Here is a 19,135-nt window from a genome sequence, read left to right as displayed (position 1 = left end):
GTCAGTGAGGGGCTCTGCCTAACATGGACTGGGATTCTGTTCCAGAGTGTAGGGAGCCTCTGGGTTATGAATCTGTCCCTCCAGCATGTTCTATTTATTTCTGTGTTGAGGTTTAAGTCACTTGTTCTCGTGGCTCTGATGGATTTGGATTTTCTGAGGTGGAGCATGTCCATTAATTCAGGATTGGACATGGCCTTGTACGTCAGGCACAGATCACCTCTGAGTAGGCGGTATGCGACTGAATAGAGCTGGAGTTTTTTCAGTCGGGCAGCATATGACATATGTTTAAGACCCTTTATCCTCTTGGTGAGGAACTTTTGGGGTCTTTCCAACTGCAGCAGGTGTCGGGTGAGATACATCCCAAATGGGGCATTGTACTCAATCATTGGCCTGATAAGAGAAGAGTACAGGGGCACAATGACCTCTCTTGATCTAGATGTGAAACCCTTCATGATAAGGTGGGCAATATAGAAGGTCTTCCTAACCACTTTGGCAATGTGAGTGTCAAATGAGAGGTTACTGTCAACCTGGGTCCCTAGGTCCCTGATTACCTCTTCCGTACTTAATGAATTACCACCTATGTGGTAATTTGTCGGTACCTTGTTTTTCCCAAAGGGTATGACTATACATTTTTTGGCATTTAGGTTAAGGCCATGGCTCTGGCACCAATTATCCATTTCTATGAGGCCTCTCTGAAGGATGTTTGTGTCCGCTGGAGTATCAATTATGGCGCCCAGTTTGCAGTCATCTGCGAACTTTGTCAGCCACAATCCTCCTATGTTTGCCTGTACCTCGGAAAAATAAATGCCGAACAAGAGGGATCCCAGGACTGAGCCCTGTGGGACACCGCTTGTGACTGGCTTAGAGTCTGACATAGCTCCAGCAACTCTGACCCTGTGGGTTCTGTCCTTGAGCCAGTTTGCAACCCATCTTGCGACATATGGGTTTACATTTAAGCTGGTGAGTTTGTCTATGATGCCTGAGTGGGGTATTGTGTCAAAGGCTTTTGCAAGGTCAAGGTAGGCTGTGTGAACTGCCTTACCCTCATCAATGGCCTTAGTGACTGTTTCAAAAAAGTCAACCAAGTTCAAAAGGCAGGATCTGCCCTTGACAAAGCCAAATTGGGTAGGATCCAATGTCTGTAGGTCCCCAATGTCTTTGTTTATGAGTTCCATAATGATCCTCTCCATAGCTTTGCAGACCAGGCTCGTCAGGCTTATGGGGCGGTAATTTCCAGGGTCCGTAGAAGCACCGCCTTTGTGAAGTGGGACCACTGTTGCCGTACGCCACTCTTTGGGTACGTATCCTGTGGTAAGGCTAAGATTAAACAGCAGCCTTATGTGTGGGTTTAGTTCCTCTTGGAGTTCATATAGCACACAGCCCGGGACACCATCCGGTCCCATTGATGCTGTGTTTTTAGCTTTAGAGAGGGCGGCTCTCACCTGGGCATCTGAGATATTAGGGAGGCTACACTCTGCTGGGATAGTTATTTCTCCTTTTGGGGGGAGGAGAAATTTGCACTGAACCTGTCTGCCAGAATGTTGGCAATGTCAGTGGGTTCAGTGTATTTTGTGTCATTTTGGACTAACTCTGAGCATATCTGGGAGTTTCCACCCAGGTTTCTAACATAGCTAAAGAAGGCCTTGTGGTTGTCTTTTGTGTCATTTGCGATTTTTCTCTCAAAGTTGGCCTTGGATGATTTTATGAGTGATCGTAGTTTTTTGCTAGTACTGATCAGAGATGCCTTTCCTTTTAGGGATTTTGCTCTGTCATGTAGTAGCTTCCTCCTTCTGTTGTAAAGTTTGTTTATGGCTGGGGTCCACCAGACTGGTTGCCTGCCTTTTGGGGAATGGGTCTTGGTTTTATTTGGGATTGTATGATCCATGCATTCTTGAAAGTGCCCATAGAAGGCATTTGCAAAGGATTCAGCAGTGTGGGTTGTGGTTTCCACTGGCCCAGGGGCCTTGAAAGATACCACTTCAGTCTTAAGAAGTGTGAAGTTTGCTTTTGAGAAGTTCTTCACTGTGGTCTTTTGTGCAGGGGGTGGGGGCGGGATGTGGATTTCCAGTGAGATTAATTATATTATATTATATATTATAATATATATATATATATATATATATATATATATATATATATATATATATATATATATATTATATATATAATTATATTATATTATATATATATATATATATATATATATATATATATATATATATATGTGTGTGTGTGTGTGTGTGTGTGTGTGTGTGTAGAAAAATAAATAAATAAAGGAACCAAATGGTTAAAAATGTAAAAATATTTGAATATTATGCTTTTTGTCATGTGCAGGATTAAAAGTTATAATTTTGTAGCTTTCAGCTTTAGTACGCTGGATATCGATATATTGTCAATTAAGTCCTGGTGAGCCAGCATCAAAGTTTAGCTGCCGATTCAGATTCCCTGTATTCTATCCTGGTTTCACAGGACTGTATTAATGGTAACACTGTCCAATACAAAACAATTAAAAACCTGAGGTCTTACATATAAGGGAATGCTTGCAAAGTGCATGTGTGTCTTATAGATAGCATTGTCATGCATGTGTTTGTAAATTCACCTCCTTAGTGTTCTTTCAGTTTTTCCTTTCTAAAACGAGGTGCATGACAAACAGTCACATACATAACATTAGTATGTCCACAATTAAAATGTCATATACGTTTTGTTAAGGGTAGCAATAATAATTTTGCTTCATTCCAAAATATACTTGCACTGATGGCAAAATCCAAAGGTGTATGTTCTCTGCTTTTTGTTAGTTGTGGTGATGCTTTCCATCCTTCTTTCAAACTTTTGTTTAAATTGTTTGCCTTTTTGTACACTGTAAGTGGCCAATCACTCAAATGTATTAAACTTCTGGAACTGTTCCACCAGTTTTTGTTCAAAATGTTTTTATCCCTCCTGATTCATTGCTGTATTTTAATGTTATTGCCTTCTCATAATTTTCACCCACAGCCTTCTTAACAACAGCAAATTCCATTCCTTGTCTCAAGATTGGTATATATTTTTTTTTCAAAACACAGTTTTATTAATTCATATCAAGACAAGAAAAATATACAACATTTATACAAATATGATGCAATGATCCCGCAGGGAAAATTTAGATGGTTCCAAATACAACTTATATACATATGTGCCAATACTCATCAAGCAGAAACAAAAACATGTCAGTAAAGAATACCAGATAAAAAAAAAAAATAAAAACTTGACATACTACAATTCACCTCCATATATTCCTATTGAAAAGATAAGGGGGGATGGAGTAGGTATTAGGTATAGAGAGATTGTTAATCATTTGATAAGAGTAGAAAGATAAAGTCCCATAGTTTTTGGTAATAGACCCATTTGCAAGGATTAATTATTAACAACTTATGGGATCGAATGTACTGGATAGCTAGCACCTTAAAATCTTTCCACGATAGTTTAGTACGATCCAGCCAATGTTTAGTAATATAAAATTTAATCAGAAAACAGAGAATGATTAGGGCATGTAGTCTAACTTTGGGCATATGGATATTTGTAATATGCAGTAGTGCCGTTTCCCAGGATAGTGCAGATTTATGGTATCCCATTTTATCTAAGCGGACTTTAAGTGAACACCAGATGTTTTGTGAATATCTACAAAACCACAGTATATGTATAATGTCTGCAAGTGGGTACGAGCAGCAGGAGCGAGCATATAGTGGAATGATTTGGATCAAATTTAAGTGAACTGGGGTTAGGTACAAATTGTTTACAATCATGAATTGTGTATACAGAAGCTTTTTATATGGCGAAAACATAAGAGTATGTTTAATAGCCTGATGTTTCTGATCCATCATGAGTTTGACACCCTGTCGATCCCAGTAATCTGCAAATATGATTTTTCCTTGATTGAAAAAGATGGAGAAGGATCTGTAGACCATTGAGATCATGTTTTTCTTGTTGGTTAAGTTTTGAAGTAAAGTGTCCACATGCTTCTGCTCCTCTTCAGTACTCGGGAAGTTGTGAATTATAGATAGGGTAAGTTCTCGAAGTTGTCTCAAAATAGAGATATATTTTTTAGGTAAACCTAAAACCATTCGTAGATCTGTTAGGGTTAAGAGGTTATATTTATGTATATCCCATAAAGTAGTGGGAGATCATTCAGTTTAATCATTTTATCGTTCAAAGTTATATTAGGATTAAGATGAAATGGCTGAAACAGGAGGAGGGCATTTTCTAGTGTGATGCTTTGGAATAAATCTTGGAAGGTTTTTATTAATCCTTTCAGGTTGGGGTGTAGTTTTAATTTTTTAAGGTTGTATTTGTTTAAAAAGGGTAAAGCTTTAGGGTTGAGATTATTGATTAGGGTATAGTTATACCATAGTTTGACCCATAGTGGAGACCAGTTAGTAGAGTTTGGTTGATAGTTTTCAATTGTGTAAATTCTGTTGGCTTGAATGATTTTATAATATAGAAGTAGGTTGGGCATTGCTAGTCCCCCCAAATTTTTCGGTAAAGTGAGCCTTTGATATGAAATTCTGACCGATTTAGAGTGCCATATAAATTTTGCGAAAGCTTTATGAATTTTGTAAAAGAGCAAGTTTGGGGAGGGAGAGATCGAGGAATTTAGTAGGTAGAGAAGTTTGGAAAGAACATTCATTTTGATGATAGAGGTTTTAGCAAGCATAGGAAGATTCAGTTTTTGCCATCTTGAGATATCCTGGGAAATGGAAAGCCATAATTTGGATAAATTAGATTGTAGAATAGATGCGGAAGTGTGTTCGTAGAGAACTCCTAAATATTTAAGGGAGTAATCTACATGAGAGGACACATCTGGGAATAGATAATTTTTATGTGAAAGGAGGTTGATCGGGAAAATAAAAGATTTATTTTTATTAATTTGATAACCTGCTATATCGGCAAAGGTATTCAGGGATCTTTCGAATTTTCCCATGCCAGTCAATGGGTGTTCAAAGTAAAGGTTCAAGTCATCCGCAAAGGCAGTTAAGCTAACCCTAGTGTTAAAGAATTTAGGTATTGAGTGGTGTGTTTGCTGGGTTAAAAGCAAAAAAAGAGGTTTGAGATATAAGTTAAATAATAAAGGCGAGAGAGGACACCCCTGTCTAGTGCCATTTGCAATTTTTATCGGTTGTGAATATTGTCCATTAATGTATAATCTCGTGTAAGAACTGTGATATAATATTTTAATAGTGTTGATAAAATCAGAGGGGATGTTAAAAGAAGATAATACTGGGGACAGAAAATCCCAATTAACCCTATCGAAGGCTTTACTAGCGTCTATCACCCATGCATAAGTAGGATTTCTTTCCCTTTTAGTAATATTTATCATAGACTCTAGAGTTAGGGTATTATCTCAGGTATGTCTGTTGGGAGTAAATCCTGACTGTTGTGAAGAAATTAGGGTGTGCATCATCTTTTTAAGCCTATTATCTAAGATGGCTGTAATAATTTTTATATCTACATTCATAATAGAGATTGGTCTATAGTTATTTATATTAGAAGTATCTAGAGTGTTTTTAGGAATTAAGATAGTTTTGGAGTGGTTAATATATCTGTCAGAGATTCCACTTAGTGAAATATGCTCATAAAGTTGAAGCAGAATGGGAGCCAGTTTAGTTTTGAAGGATTTATAAAATTCGGAGGTAAACCCATCAGGACCAGGAGCTTTCCCTGGTTTAAGATTATCAATAGCTTTGTGGATCTCTGAAACCTTAATCGGGGCAGTGAGGTCAATTTCCTGGGATTTAGATAATTTTGGAAAAGTGAGATTGGATAAGAATTTCATCATCTCACTCTGTGAGGGTAGTGTGTTGTTGGTAGCATATATATCTCTGTAAATTTGATGGAATAGTTGAATAATTTCCGCATTCGATTTATAGAGAGTGTTACAATGTTTAATCAGTGTAATTCTAGGGCATCTGGGTAAACAGTTTATCAATCTAGCAATAGTCTTAGATGGTATCTGTACGGATTCAGAGTATTTAGCAATATACCTGAGTTCTTGAAGAGAAAAGTTGGATTGTTGGAGTTCCAGCAAGTCTTTTTGTTTGGTAAGTAATTGTTTTTCTACCTCTGGGGAGTACCTTTCTAGGAGCTTATCATCTAAGGTCTTAATTTCTAATCTTAGTTTATTTTCCCGATCTTTGTTGAGTTTTTTAAGATAGGTAGCTTTCTTAATGTATAATCCCCTCATCACGGCTTTACATGCTGCCCACCTTATATCAAAAGGAATGTCAATGTCTCGAGAGGGGGAGAAAAGTTCTTTTAGAGCAGAGGTGATTTCCTCCTTTAGTGACTGTTCTTTAAGTAAATTACTGTTTAGCGTCCAGTTATAATTCTTGTATGCTGGGGATGGATTAGCAGTAAGATCTATCTCCAGGACTATTCTTGAATGATCAGATAGAAATCTAGGTTCAGTTCGGAATTTGGTTTGCTCATTTGTTAAAGTATTTGACATTAAAAAGAAGTCTATGCATGACCAGGAATGATGACACTTTGAATAATAGGTAAAGCTATTATTATTCCCAGAGTCACAGTCAAATGAGATAGGATCTATCAAGTCAAAATCAAGGATCAATTCTCTTAAGACTAGGGAATCCTGAAAATTCAGGGTTGTCACTTTACCTGATCGATCTGTGTTGGGGTCACTGACCATATTCCAATCACCCCCCATAATAAACATATGCTTTGGGAATTTAAGAAGAAGGTTGTAAACCTTCATAATAAAATCTTGTTGACCCGAGCATGGGCCATATACATTTAGAAATAGGACAGGTTTATTTAATTCATGGGTTAAACATGTGAAGTAGCACCATCTGCCCTCTTGATCCGCCCCTCTGTCAATAATCGTAGGTTTAAAAGATTTTTTAATGATGATAGTGACTCCTCTAGAGTTATTAGAAGTACCCGATGTAATAATTTCTTTTACCCATTTTCTATTATTCTCCTTCCCCCATTCATCATTTCTCATGTGAGTTTCCTGTATAAAGCACAGATCTGCCTGGGATTTATAAAGCAAATGTAAGACCAGATTTCTTTTATTTTTCATTTGAAGCCCCCTTACATTCCAAGATGTAATATTCCAGAATTTAACCATTTTTTAATAGAAACAGTATGAGGGTATTTGGAGTGTAGTATAGGTAAGAAGGGAAGATTATCAGTGAATTTATAGTAAATAGTAATACATAAAGGAATGGCACAAAACTCTCTCAATCCTAACCCTGTGCCTAACCACATATTTCCTACCATTGAGAGAGAGAGAGACAAAACTATATACATTAGCTAAGTACAGTTTTACTAAACAGGTGACGTATAAAAGTGTAGAAAAATACCAACAATATTTACAATTAATATACACCATCAGAATGATTCCCCAGCAAGTCATCAGAAACCCTTCTTATCTTAACCACATAGCTTCCCACTCTTGTAAATTTACTTGAAGGGAGTGGTTCATTACAGTAAAGTTTACCATAAACAAGAGGTTCAGTAAAATTCAACAGTTCTATGTATACTCTTCTAGGGGGTTTTACTATTAAACCTCCTTAGAGTTTAGCTGCAGTTCCACCGGTACACATTAGAATATCAAGGTGCGGTTATTAAATTATACATACAAATACCTCTTTACCATAGCCGATATATTCATAATAGCGTATGGTATGGATGTTTTCCTTTGAAATGTATGTTCAATAAACTAAAAATAATTTTGTTCAGTGTGGATTAATGTTTCAGTTAGGGGCTTACTTATATTTTTTAGAATTCTGCAGTGGTTTAAGAGTGATTTGAATTGAGTGCATAGACCTTGTTTTCTGTTCAGAACCTGCGCTCTCTTTTCTTTTAATTTTGTTATAAAATCATAACGGAGAGTCATAACTGTAGGACAGGGTAGGCACATATTAATAATAAAAACTCATCTACTAAAGTGGAACCTGCTCATATTTTGTATAGAAAAAGAGTACGCTGGTTAGGAGTAAGGGTGATACAGATGTACTCCTGGTGTGCTTTAGTGTATCATGTCCTTAGTTTATATTATATATATTTTACAAGCCAGGGTATTTCCGGTGTCTAAAGATGTGAGATTAACATGCAAGTCTAGAAGCGAGTGTCTAAAGCTACCATAATGACTAATGATAATATAAGAACACCAGTCTTACAGTATATATAATATTCACTTTACCTAGAGATATATTTATATCATTGTTTAAGAGAATGCACTGCATGGTCTCATAGCTGGTTTTATACCATTGGATCAGTTCTCAAGCAGTGGTGGGGGATACTACCTTCTATATGACAACACTGTCATCAGCGGCAGAAAGGAGTTGCCATTAGTGGCAATCTCATTACACTTAGGCTTCTGATTTGTTAGATTTGAGTTGGCTCTGGATTCAAGATACCCGAGCATAGGAAGGGCAGTGCATTATAATATATGATGGAAATAATCCAACCCGAATTTATCCAATGGGGATTATTGCCTTTATTATCTTGAGCATATTTGTTTCAGTAAAACTCATTCCAACTAGCGGTGTAGTAAAGTCACTCGCATAATCACCAAGTCCTAGTGCATACTGAATGGCAAAATCCAATAATCATCAGCGGCCCCTACTGTGACTATGGTGATTTTAGATTTCTAACTACCTGGTCAAGAATGATCTGAGAAAGGCAGTGTCTTTGAGATGTAGTAGATTTGGACCGAGTCCGAGAACAGAGGAGACAAGCAGGCATACATCAGAATTTCTTTCCAACTAGTCGTATTAGCCCCAGATATATGTTTAGAGGTAGAGGTGTACTGACATTAAAAAAAAAAAAACTTCTTATCTTGCGTCTATCTGGTACGGTCTCAAATGGATTCCTACAACCTGTATAGCAGCTGACCTAGGTAGTCCAATAATTTATTGACTTTTTTAATTTTCACAGTATGACTTCCCGTTTTCTAAAACAAGGTGATGAACTAATTTTGTTGAGCAATTACACAATTCTTAGTGTAGAACTAGCTTTGTAGAACAGGTATTGAAAATGCAGAATATCGTACTGCTAACTTTAGTAAAATAATAAGTAAGTAAAACTAAGAGGGGAGCATCAGTGAAACATGCTCTTAAATAAGAATGAGCTCATGTAATTAGTGTATCCAAGGCAACAACCAGAGCAGTCATACATTACGTGTCCATTGTCAAAGCAGTAAAGATGTACAATGATATTAAGTGCCTGGAGACATACAAGAGTGAGTACAGCGCTTCGCCATGAACCTCTAGCCATCTTTAAGATGTACGAGCAGTAGTCTCGGCTTATGGTCGCAAAGCAGAGTACATTAGCCCCAAACTAGTCTGGTCATAATAGCAAGTTAGAAGGTATCTAGGAAATAAATACCTCTCGCCTTAATAGACGAGCCAGTATAATGGGTTCCGTTGTTCATACGCGCTGCAGAATTGAGTCATCGTCAGTCACCGAAGTTATGGGTATTGGAGTTTCCCCGTAGTAGTGGTGGAAGTTTATTTGTTGTGTTTCTGGGTTTAGGTGAGCAACATTCAGAACCTGCCTCTGTCGTTACCGTTTACGGATCCCCGGGTCAACTAAGAGCGATATAAATTGTCCCACCAAATCTGATATCAATCCAACTCAGGTATTTAAGAGTTTGTTATTTTTCAGCTATATGGAAAGAAAACTGGCACATGGAGAGGCATAAGATGTAACATATCTTCATGGACCTTCAAGCACAAGTCTCTGAAGAGATTAGCGAGTGGAGGGCATTGAGCCAAAGCATTTTACAAAAATTATGTCTGCTTCTTTTGGTGAAGACATAGTGAATTTTGCTTCTTTAAAGGTAAATGATAGTGAGTGCGGGAACCTCATTTGGAATTTTATTTTTCGGGCAATAAGGTCAATGCAGAACGGGGAGAGTTTGTGTCGATTTTCTCTAATTTCACTGGGTAGATCTTGAGAAATATTGATTTTCTGGTTGTTCCAAGTGAAGTTGTTTGATTTTTTATAGGCTATAAGTATGCTTTGCGCATCTTGAAAGTTAAGCATTTTCACGTAGATGGGCCTTGGGGGTGAAGATGCCTGGTGTGTAAGGCTGTGTGCGCTCTTTCAATGGTATATTTAGTTGAAGAGTTAATTCACTTGTAAAAGATTGTTAAAGATTTGAGTGATAGTTTCGGTTAGTTGATAGGATTCATATTTCTTGGACAAACCTGTGATTATCAGGTTATTGCATCTACTTCTGGCCTCCAGGTCTATGATCGTTGTTTGGATGTCAGATAATGTTTTGTCTCTGTGTTTAATTTCTGCTTTTAGATGTTCAATTTCTATTTCATTTGATTTAGATTTATCCTCAACTTAGTCCAGTCAATCTATTTTATTTATTGTAGATCCAAAGGAACTAATTTCTTCCGACAGTGCTTGAATCGCTGAGTGCAGTGGAAGAAGGGCGCATTTCAGCTCATCAATCTGTAGTGTTCCTTCACCTTTCTGTTTCATTGGAACTTTTATTTGTTCTTGGGTGCATTTAGCAGATCTCGGTCTTTTTGCTTCCTTCTCCGGTGAATTTGAGATAGCAGAAAATTTTGCTTTAGTGGTTTGAGTGTCCATATTTTCAATTTCCTTTGGCATCCTTGACTAAGTTTTCTTAAGGGTACTGTCAGTTGCTGTAGTGCTGAAAGTTCAGGTCTCTACGATCCACGTGCAGGATCGCTGTTCCTTTATTGTAGATTAACCGTGCTGAATTATCGTAGTAATCCCCTGAGAAGATATAAGTTTCAGTTTTCGATTTCTTTTCTCAGAGTTTGATTTTTAATAAATATGGTTTATAGCCGAGAATTCAATGAATTTAGTATATAACCCAGTAGATGAAGAGGGAGCTATGAGGAGAGGGTGTTTTCAGACATCCACCATTTTGGAAATCAAGATTGGTATATATTTTGAGCCTTGGGTATTTGTTATTTTATCTTGGATGGTCTCCAAAAGGTGTGCAAGGTAACCATGGTCTAAAAACATACTGTGTAGGTTATTGCTTTCTTTGATAAAGTTGTCATAAATCAGAAGTCATATGTGCCAGTCTAACATACTGGTGTTTTACTAAACTTTTTTTTTTTGGAAGTGTGGGTGGTTACTGTCATAATGAAGATATGAGTTGGAGAAAGCTGGCTTACAGTACAGGTTTGGACAGAATTTTCTTTCCAACCTGTTTTCTGTTATTGTGATGTCTAGGAAGTTCACTTCATCATGATACAAATGGTGAGTGAATGACAAAAATGGTAAAACAGATACGATGTCTTTTAAAAATTCATTTACCTTGTCCGTTGTGTCAGACCACGATAAGCATATGTCATCCAGGAACCTGGAATAACTAAGCCATCAATCAGCAAATGGAGAGATAAAAATGCTGCCCCTCTCCTAAGTTCACTACACCACACTAACATAAACGGGGACATGCCACCCTCCTTGCCAACCCTTAAATTTCTTTGTAAATTCTCCTTCAAAAACAGGCAACTGTTGTCCAACACCATTTCTGTGAAGTCATGTATCATCCTGCTAGCCTTGTTGGAAAAGACTTCTTCAAATAACTGCAGATCTTCATAGTGTGGTCTGACCAAAAATAAGTTGACAACATCTATAGTGATGAAAATCAACATCCTCCCTGTGCAATTTTTTATCAGTACCTCTTAAGAAATCCCAAAAATTGCTTAAGAAATATGTATGGTTTGTGATGAAGAGTTTTAACTTTATGTCAATAATTGCAGTCAGGTTTCTGAACCCTTGGCTGTCACAGTGGGCCTCATGGGAGGGTCTGAAATAGACGTATGTGGTTTTGGTATATATCAAATATTCAGGAGACTGAGGGTCTCAGGTGAAAAAGGTCTTTTTTTGTATATGCAATGTTAACTCATTGTTAGAAACTTGCATGCATGTATCCAAATTGATCAGAATGTTATACATATGAGCTGAATTGTCCTGGTTGTCATTTATTACCATCCTCCACCTTTGTTGTGCTTCATGCTCTAATGGATCAGTTGTTGCCTTACCTGTATAATGCATCAATTTCATCCAGTGTCAGGTTTCATACCCATATTGTTTCCATTTTAGAAAATTCCTGATGCGTGTGTCATATGACTTTTTTTGTATATTTATACAGCTGGGTGGTGGTGGTGCTGGGGGCTTAAATAGACTCGTCTTTCTCAATTCAGAAGTGTTTGTTACTCTGGATGCATCTTTAAAAGTAATTGCAGATTCAGATTTCTTGTCTACAATTTTAAGTCAAAGAGTACATCTGCTGGAATAATGACTGAGGAGGGCAAAAACTGAAATCCTTTCTTAAACAATTGAAAATGCTTTTACTCTATGACAAGATTGCTATAGTTAAAATATTATATTTGTTGTATCTTTACAAAATGCCATAGAGTGAAATCTCAATATTATCAGCAGATGCAATAGCAGTAGGGTTTACATCCCCCTGCCTCTGCCATGCCCTTTTCATGTTGTCTTCTCTCTTCATTCCCAGTTGGTCTGCTGTTGTCCTTTTCTCTCCACTGTTGCTTGCTTCTGACAGTATGCAAGTCATTCCCATTGTCTTATTGGTTGTAGTTCTAAAGGGACAACCTGTGGGGTTAAAATACCCATTGTTGTCAGCTGGAAATGATTGGTTATGTCATTGGTGATAGGTTTGTGTGGCAGAGGCCTGAGATTCCCTCACTGTGTAATCAGGAGGTCACTGAAAGGTCCCTGTAGCTAACATTTGTAATGCCACACATACCATACTTCATGACTCCCAAAGAGCTGTAGACATGGTTAACACATGTCCACAATAATTTGGATGGTGCCCTGTCTACATGTTAAAAGTTAATGACATCAGTGTTGTGGAACCCAAGAAAGTTAAGTGTGGTCTGATGACCCGGCACCTTTGGGGATGACTTTGTGAACTAGTGAACTAGCAGGTGCAACAGTGGCAATAAGTGCCTCTTGCAGATATACATTTACAAATGCTGTGGAAAAACCTAGCATTACATAGTGATTTCCTCACTTTGAACAACAGCATTCGGCAGAGTTGAGATATGCTGCCATCTTGTTTTGTCTCATTTCCATACAGAAATAGATTCATGTTAATAATGTTACTCATTACCATGTCATCACACAGCCATTGGCATGTACCATGCTCAGGGGTACTGCTTGGCATGTCCGTCTCTCTGAGCTTGTTTTTCTGTATCCAGCAAAGACTGCAAGTTCAATTACCATGAAATGGCAACATTTGTTTTAACACTATCCCCTACATTTTTAAACAATAATCTTTTTTTTCATATATTACAGACTCCAGTTATACAATGATTAGTTAGACTGACTCCTACATATGTGTCATAAGTCTAAGACTAAAATTAGATTCTTGTATGTTCTTTATGTAACATTTTTGCAAACATTGTACAAATTTGTATTAGCATTTAGCTTGTCTGTAGGCATTAAAAATAGTTTAAATAGAGACACAAGAAAGTTCTTATGGAATTCTCTGCTGTTATCCTTATAGATGATAATTTAATATTTCTTCTGGAAGAAAAATAATACTTTTTGTTTATGATTCAGTTCTTAAATTTATGACAAAATCATCCCAAAGTAGTTTTCATGATCTACAGTATTTCTATGCAAATCAGTCATCACTGGACAGTAGGACTGAGTATGCAGTCTTATTATTAATCACTGGACAGTAGGCCTGAGTATGCCATCTTGTTATTACTTTACAGAGAGTACCATGAGTATATTTCAATGTCTCTTGTTTGTCGTTTTAATGTTTTTATATTATTGAGCATAAAAAAAGAATAATTGTTTAACCTGTAGTATACCATATTAAAGGAAAGAATCAAAAATCACCAGTTTATAGAACTGCACCTGCTGCAAAATAAATAAATGCATTCACACAATAATAAATAACAATAACAAATCATAAAAAGGAAAAGACCAAAAAAATGCAATTAATCTAAATATGTATACACATTTTATTTCCAGTGTCATATTTGAAAAGGTGCATTTTACCTTCTGTTTATGACTATCCCCCAGATTTACTAATCTTCCGTGCAGGACTAGCTCGGTCCTGCATGGAAGTGTCTGTTTAGGAGCAGGATGGCAGCACGCCATGCATATTAATGAAGGCACACTGCTTGAGCTCCTTGGCTTACACAGAGCGTCTGCAAGTGCAGGGGGCATGTCTGAGAGCTGTGCTCTCAAAATAAACATGCCCCTGCAATGTAGAACAGCAGAAAGTGGTAAGAAATGAGCTAGACTGCTCATAGGTGTCCCCATATCCCCACCAACAGCCCCCCGTGTGTACAACAGCAACAGTAGATATAAATTAAATGAAGAATCCCTTTTATTATTTTTTCAAAAGTCCGAGTACAGCTAACCATAGGTGCGTGGATGTGCCCATCGCTTAGCTACTGTTAAAGCAGCTTAAAAGGCTGAAGAGGATAACAAGGAAGATATATGCAAACAAAGCAGTACAGCAAAAGTGTAGTCGGCAGAACATTCGCCTAATGAGCTGTCATTCCCTGTTCGAGTCCCACTGTAGCACAGTCGATTTTACATGGCAAAGCACATTATAACCAATATTTTTGTTGCAAAACCCACTAAATAACATATATTTATGAACAGGCATACTGCAGGAAATGCACATGTGAACTGTCAGTGTCATAATGAATAAAGCACTAGTAAGCAGGTTTAAGCACAGCTAATCAGTAGTAAGCATATTTAAGCACTAGTAAGCATGTTTAAGTGTGTTTGTGCATGAGTAAGCACTACCTACACATATTAAACAATTTAGAAGCTAACTGAGTATAAGAAATTGTAATTGGAAGTTAGCAGTGCTTACCTCCAAGCAAACCCTCGCAAACCCGCTTACAACTGCTTTAAAGTGCCTTAATCACTCTGTATCCAGTGGCCCATGTTCTGCCCAGCAGCAAAACAAACAGCTTCTGGAAGGCTCGAAACCAGGACCCTGTATACTCCAGTCACAGTAGTTAACCACTAAGCCATCATAGCAGTGCATAACATTGAGGTTTCAACAAACAAATCCTCACCATAGGAAAATCAAACTGAACATGTGAAAGGAATCTATGTACAGTGTAATGTTTTGTAACCTGCTACATAACATAAATATGTGAACTGGAGTACTGCAGTAAGACCAGATTTGAGGTGTTATTGTAATAAAGTGTTGAAGTCCCCAGTACCCTACACAGTGTACGTACACATAAATCACGGATACCAGACACATATATAAGATGTAATGAATAATAAATCAATGCCAAAAGAAAAATATAATGCAAATTAAATATTAAGCAATGCTAAGCATTGCACAGCTCAGCTTTGTTGGTGTAAGCAATGTATTGGCTGGCTAACTCAATCTGCCCAGTGGTATACCCCTATAAGCAATGCCAACATTAGGTAAGCAGGTGTGCCCATAGATTAGCCTTTTTAAAACCATCCAATCATAGAAAAGTGGGTGAAAATCAGGCATACTTAAACCCCACAGGCATGAATACTTCCCATAACTGGTTGTAGCTCCCTACTGTAGGCAGAATGTCTGGAGTTGGAAAAGACACTCAATTTAGAGTGCAGCGCTGGGGCACACGGGAGTCCAGATTCATGGTATGGCTCCTGGTAAAACACCATGAGCAGAGACTACTGCAGGGCCAGTACCAGGGCTCTCAGTATAAAGTGGAGGCCTGGGACAGTCTCGCCTGTGACCCCACCAGTGCCACTGGTATCCCCCAGACTGGTATGCAGATCAGACATCACCATGCTGATCTGAAGGAGTGGAGGGGGGATCTCTTGGAGTAGTGGAGCCAAGAATCAAGGGGGATGACCGATGCCCCACCACTGAGTAAGTACTCATTCTACTACGTAGATAATGATTGCCTAGCTTGTGTATACTATGGATAGGTAATGGCTAAATATCACTGTATCTCTCTGACAGCTGCAGATGAGCAGGCTGTGAACCAGCAAGCCCATGCTGCAAGGCTGCAATGGCTGCGTTGTGAGGCAGGTTAGTAATAATCTTGCATGTACTATCATAACAAATAAATATAACAGTTCTAGAAAGTGTTGTACCAGTATAAAAATGTATTGTGAATGGGATGTACTGAATAAATTAGACAATATGGCAGAAAGACTGTCATATAGGTTGTGTGTAAATAAAGGTGTAATATCTGGTGAATAAAAGTATAACCCCTGGAGTGCTTGTGTACATTCTGCTTTCATATGTTGTTGTAGTGTTGCATTCTATAAATAGTACTGTTGTATTAAGCAGTGTTACCCACACTGTTAAACGCAGATAAAATGTGTAGGAAGTTCAGTATAACAATGTTGGAAGTTCCAAGAGGTCAGTCATATTGTACAACTGAGGGAGACTTAGACAGAAAACATTGGAATGCTTCACACCAACTCCCTGATAGCACAGTGTACTGTGATGTCAACTGTGATATTTTTACCACACACAGCAGGGATTTGAATCCCAGGAGTAGAAGTAAGTTGTATGCATAATAATACCCCACAACTGTACAGCGTTTGTGAGAATGGTCAGATAGAAAGCTGTATGCATAATTAGACCCAACAACATTACAGAATTTGCTAGAATTTTCAGATAGTAAGCTGTAAGCATAATCATAACCATCAACTGCACAGACTGTGGCAGAATGTTCAGGTAGTAAGCTGTATGCATAATCATACCCCTCAACTTTTCTGATCTGTCCAGCATGTCCAGATAAATGGCCCAAATCTGCTGCTCGGTAACCTGTTCCCCTGACAAATCAGTATGATGATCCAAGAAATGTAGGCAGCTTTTACTGACACATAACTGATAGTCAGACCTGCATATAGTCAGAGAATGTATATGGAAACAAACCTGTCATTGTAGCATCTCACACAAAGTGTATGACAGCAATTCTCAAAATATGTCACATTAACACCTGCATTCTGTGAAGCCTTGACAAGAGTATGTGCAATAACAGATTATTAGGTATGTGTATATCATCAACAGGGAATCTGGAAGTATGTGTATAATTTGTCAGGTAGAGTTAACAAAGATTTTCTCCACAGCTATAACAAGTAAGAGGTGTAGACTGTAGGTGCAACACAGTTCACTTATATACCTGTCTACAAGCATGGAATCTGGGAGTATGTGTAGAAATCATCAGGTAGTGTTAACAATGATTTTCTCAACAGCTATAACAGGTAAGAGGTGTAGCCTATACGTGAGACACAGTCCACGTATATACTAATCTACAAACATACCATTGTACAAAGTAAGGACATTGGGTAGTGTAATAATACATGTAAGGGACAGATCACTGCAGTGACCAAGAATGATGTAAAAACTGCAGGGATTAATTAGTTGTTAAGTGACCTCTCTCTATCACCCCCACCATATGTGCAACAAAACCTAAGTACACACCTCAATGGGTATGTGTACACTCCAAACTTTTGTTGGGACATATGTTCTATTGGTTTATAAATATTTACATTTGGTTCCATGCATGTGCCATGTTAAAATGCTCCCATATTGTTGCCATCAATGAAACCTGCATGCTGTTGTAATGGCCACTGTTGTCCCATATATGCATTTGTTCTGCTCACTCTGCAGCTGTTGTAAATCTGGTGCCTTGGGTTAATGGGAATACCTCTGCGTGCTGTTATAACTAATCCTGAATTCTGTTGACTACTAGTAACTGATATCTTTCTTAAAACTGCAACACCATAGCTCATATGGGAAGGCTGGTCCCAGCGGACACACCTGTCCCACCTCAGCTGGCCATGGCACCGGGCAACATCAAGTCTGGGGCCCAGCCTAGGACCTCCTCCTCCATTGGCCCTGCACCACCTTTCAGGTGGAACTGCAGCAGGGGATGGGGCTTGGCCCCCCTTAGGAGCAGGGGTGGAGAGGTACCTGTCACCTGCCATCAGGTCCGGGCCATGGTGCATAGCGAGCTCGACAAGGAGATTCAAAACAAACTACACCAGCTTGAGGGCCTCATGGCACAATTAGAGGGTGAGCCTGCCCCTCATACCCAGCCTCAGCACAGCCACTTTTGGGGCTGAGAAGGTGCAGTGGAGACTGCCCATGGGTGGGGACCTCAGTCCCACTGTTTCCATTTGGGGGCTCATGGGCGTGTAACTTCCAAACACCCCTGCCCGTCCAAGGTGTTTACCCCCCCGTATGTGTCATATACCACCCCTGTATGCATCTTGTTTGTCTTGTCTGTTAACCTAACCATCCTACCTCACCAAATATACCTACTATCCCTCCCCAATATCCCACTCTCACCTTAAAAAAAAAGGCAATCTGTTCCCACAAAAAAACTCGCCCCATATAAAGCTGTCCATTCTGCACTTGCCCACTGGACACATGTAATCCAGTCTAATTGGCATCACAACAAATTATTGTTGTCCTCATCCCCCACCCAGGGGTTGAGTGTCCAAATCTACCTCCAAATTCAGTATATATGCACAGCTGTTGCTGTAGGAGAAATAGGCAGCTATGGACCTTCCCTACACCCTTCCTGCACATCCCTGACTAATTTCCCTACTGCCTTTCCCTCTTTGTACCCCTTTTTTCACCACTTCCCTATCAACCCCTTTTTCTTTTCTTTTAAAGAAATTAGAGCAGGATAAGCGGGAGTAAGAACTTTTAAGCAGCAGTTAGCGTATTTAAGCCTGTTTGCGTGGGGGGTAAGCACTGCCTGCACAAATTAAGCAATTTAGAAGCAAACTGAGTGCAAGAAACTGTAACCAGACTTTAGCAGTGCTTACCTCTATGCAAACACACACAAACTGGCTTACAACTACTTTAATATGCCTTAATCACTCTGTATCCAATGGCCTATGTTCTGCCCAGCAACAAAATAAACAGCCTCTGCAAGGCTCGAACCCAGGACTCTGCACACATTAGACAAAGCGATTTGCCACTAAGCCATGCTCAATATACATAAACCTGATGTTTTCAGAAACCTAACATCCAGCCCAGTCATGTAACAATATAGAGAATGTATACCAACATGTAGATGTATGTGTGTGTGTAAATATATTAATGTCTAAACAGATACAACATCTCTTTATATATATGTAGATATATATATATATATATATATAT

At 38.5% G+C, this 19,135-nt stretch overlaps 1 protein-coding gene across 1 annotated transcript in view; it reads right to left on the bottom strand.

Moving 5' to 3' along the window:
* MCHR2 (melanin concentrating hormone receptor 2) overlaps positions 1-19,135 on the bottom strand; it is a 2,243,283-nt gene that overhangs the window by 2,014,457 nt on the left and 209,691 nt on the right. The gene's annotated exons all lie outside the window — the stretch shown is intronic.

This window comes from Protopterus annectens, chromosome 1.part0, assembly GCF_019279795.1.
Source record: "Protopterus annectens isolate FY-2018-M chromosome 1.part0, PAN1.0, whole genome shotgun sequence".
Lineage (NCBI taxonomy): Eukaryota > Metazoa > Chordata > Ceratodontiformes > Protopteridae > Protopterus > Protopterus annectens.
This window is presented reverse-complemented; position numbering and strand designations above follow the sequence as displayed.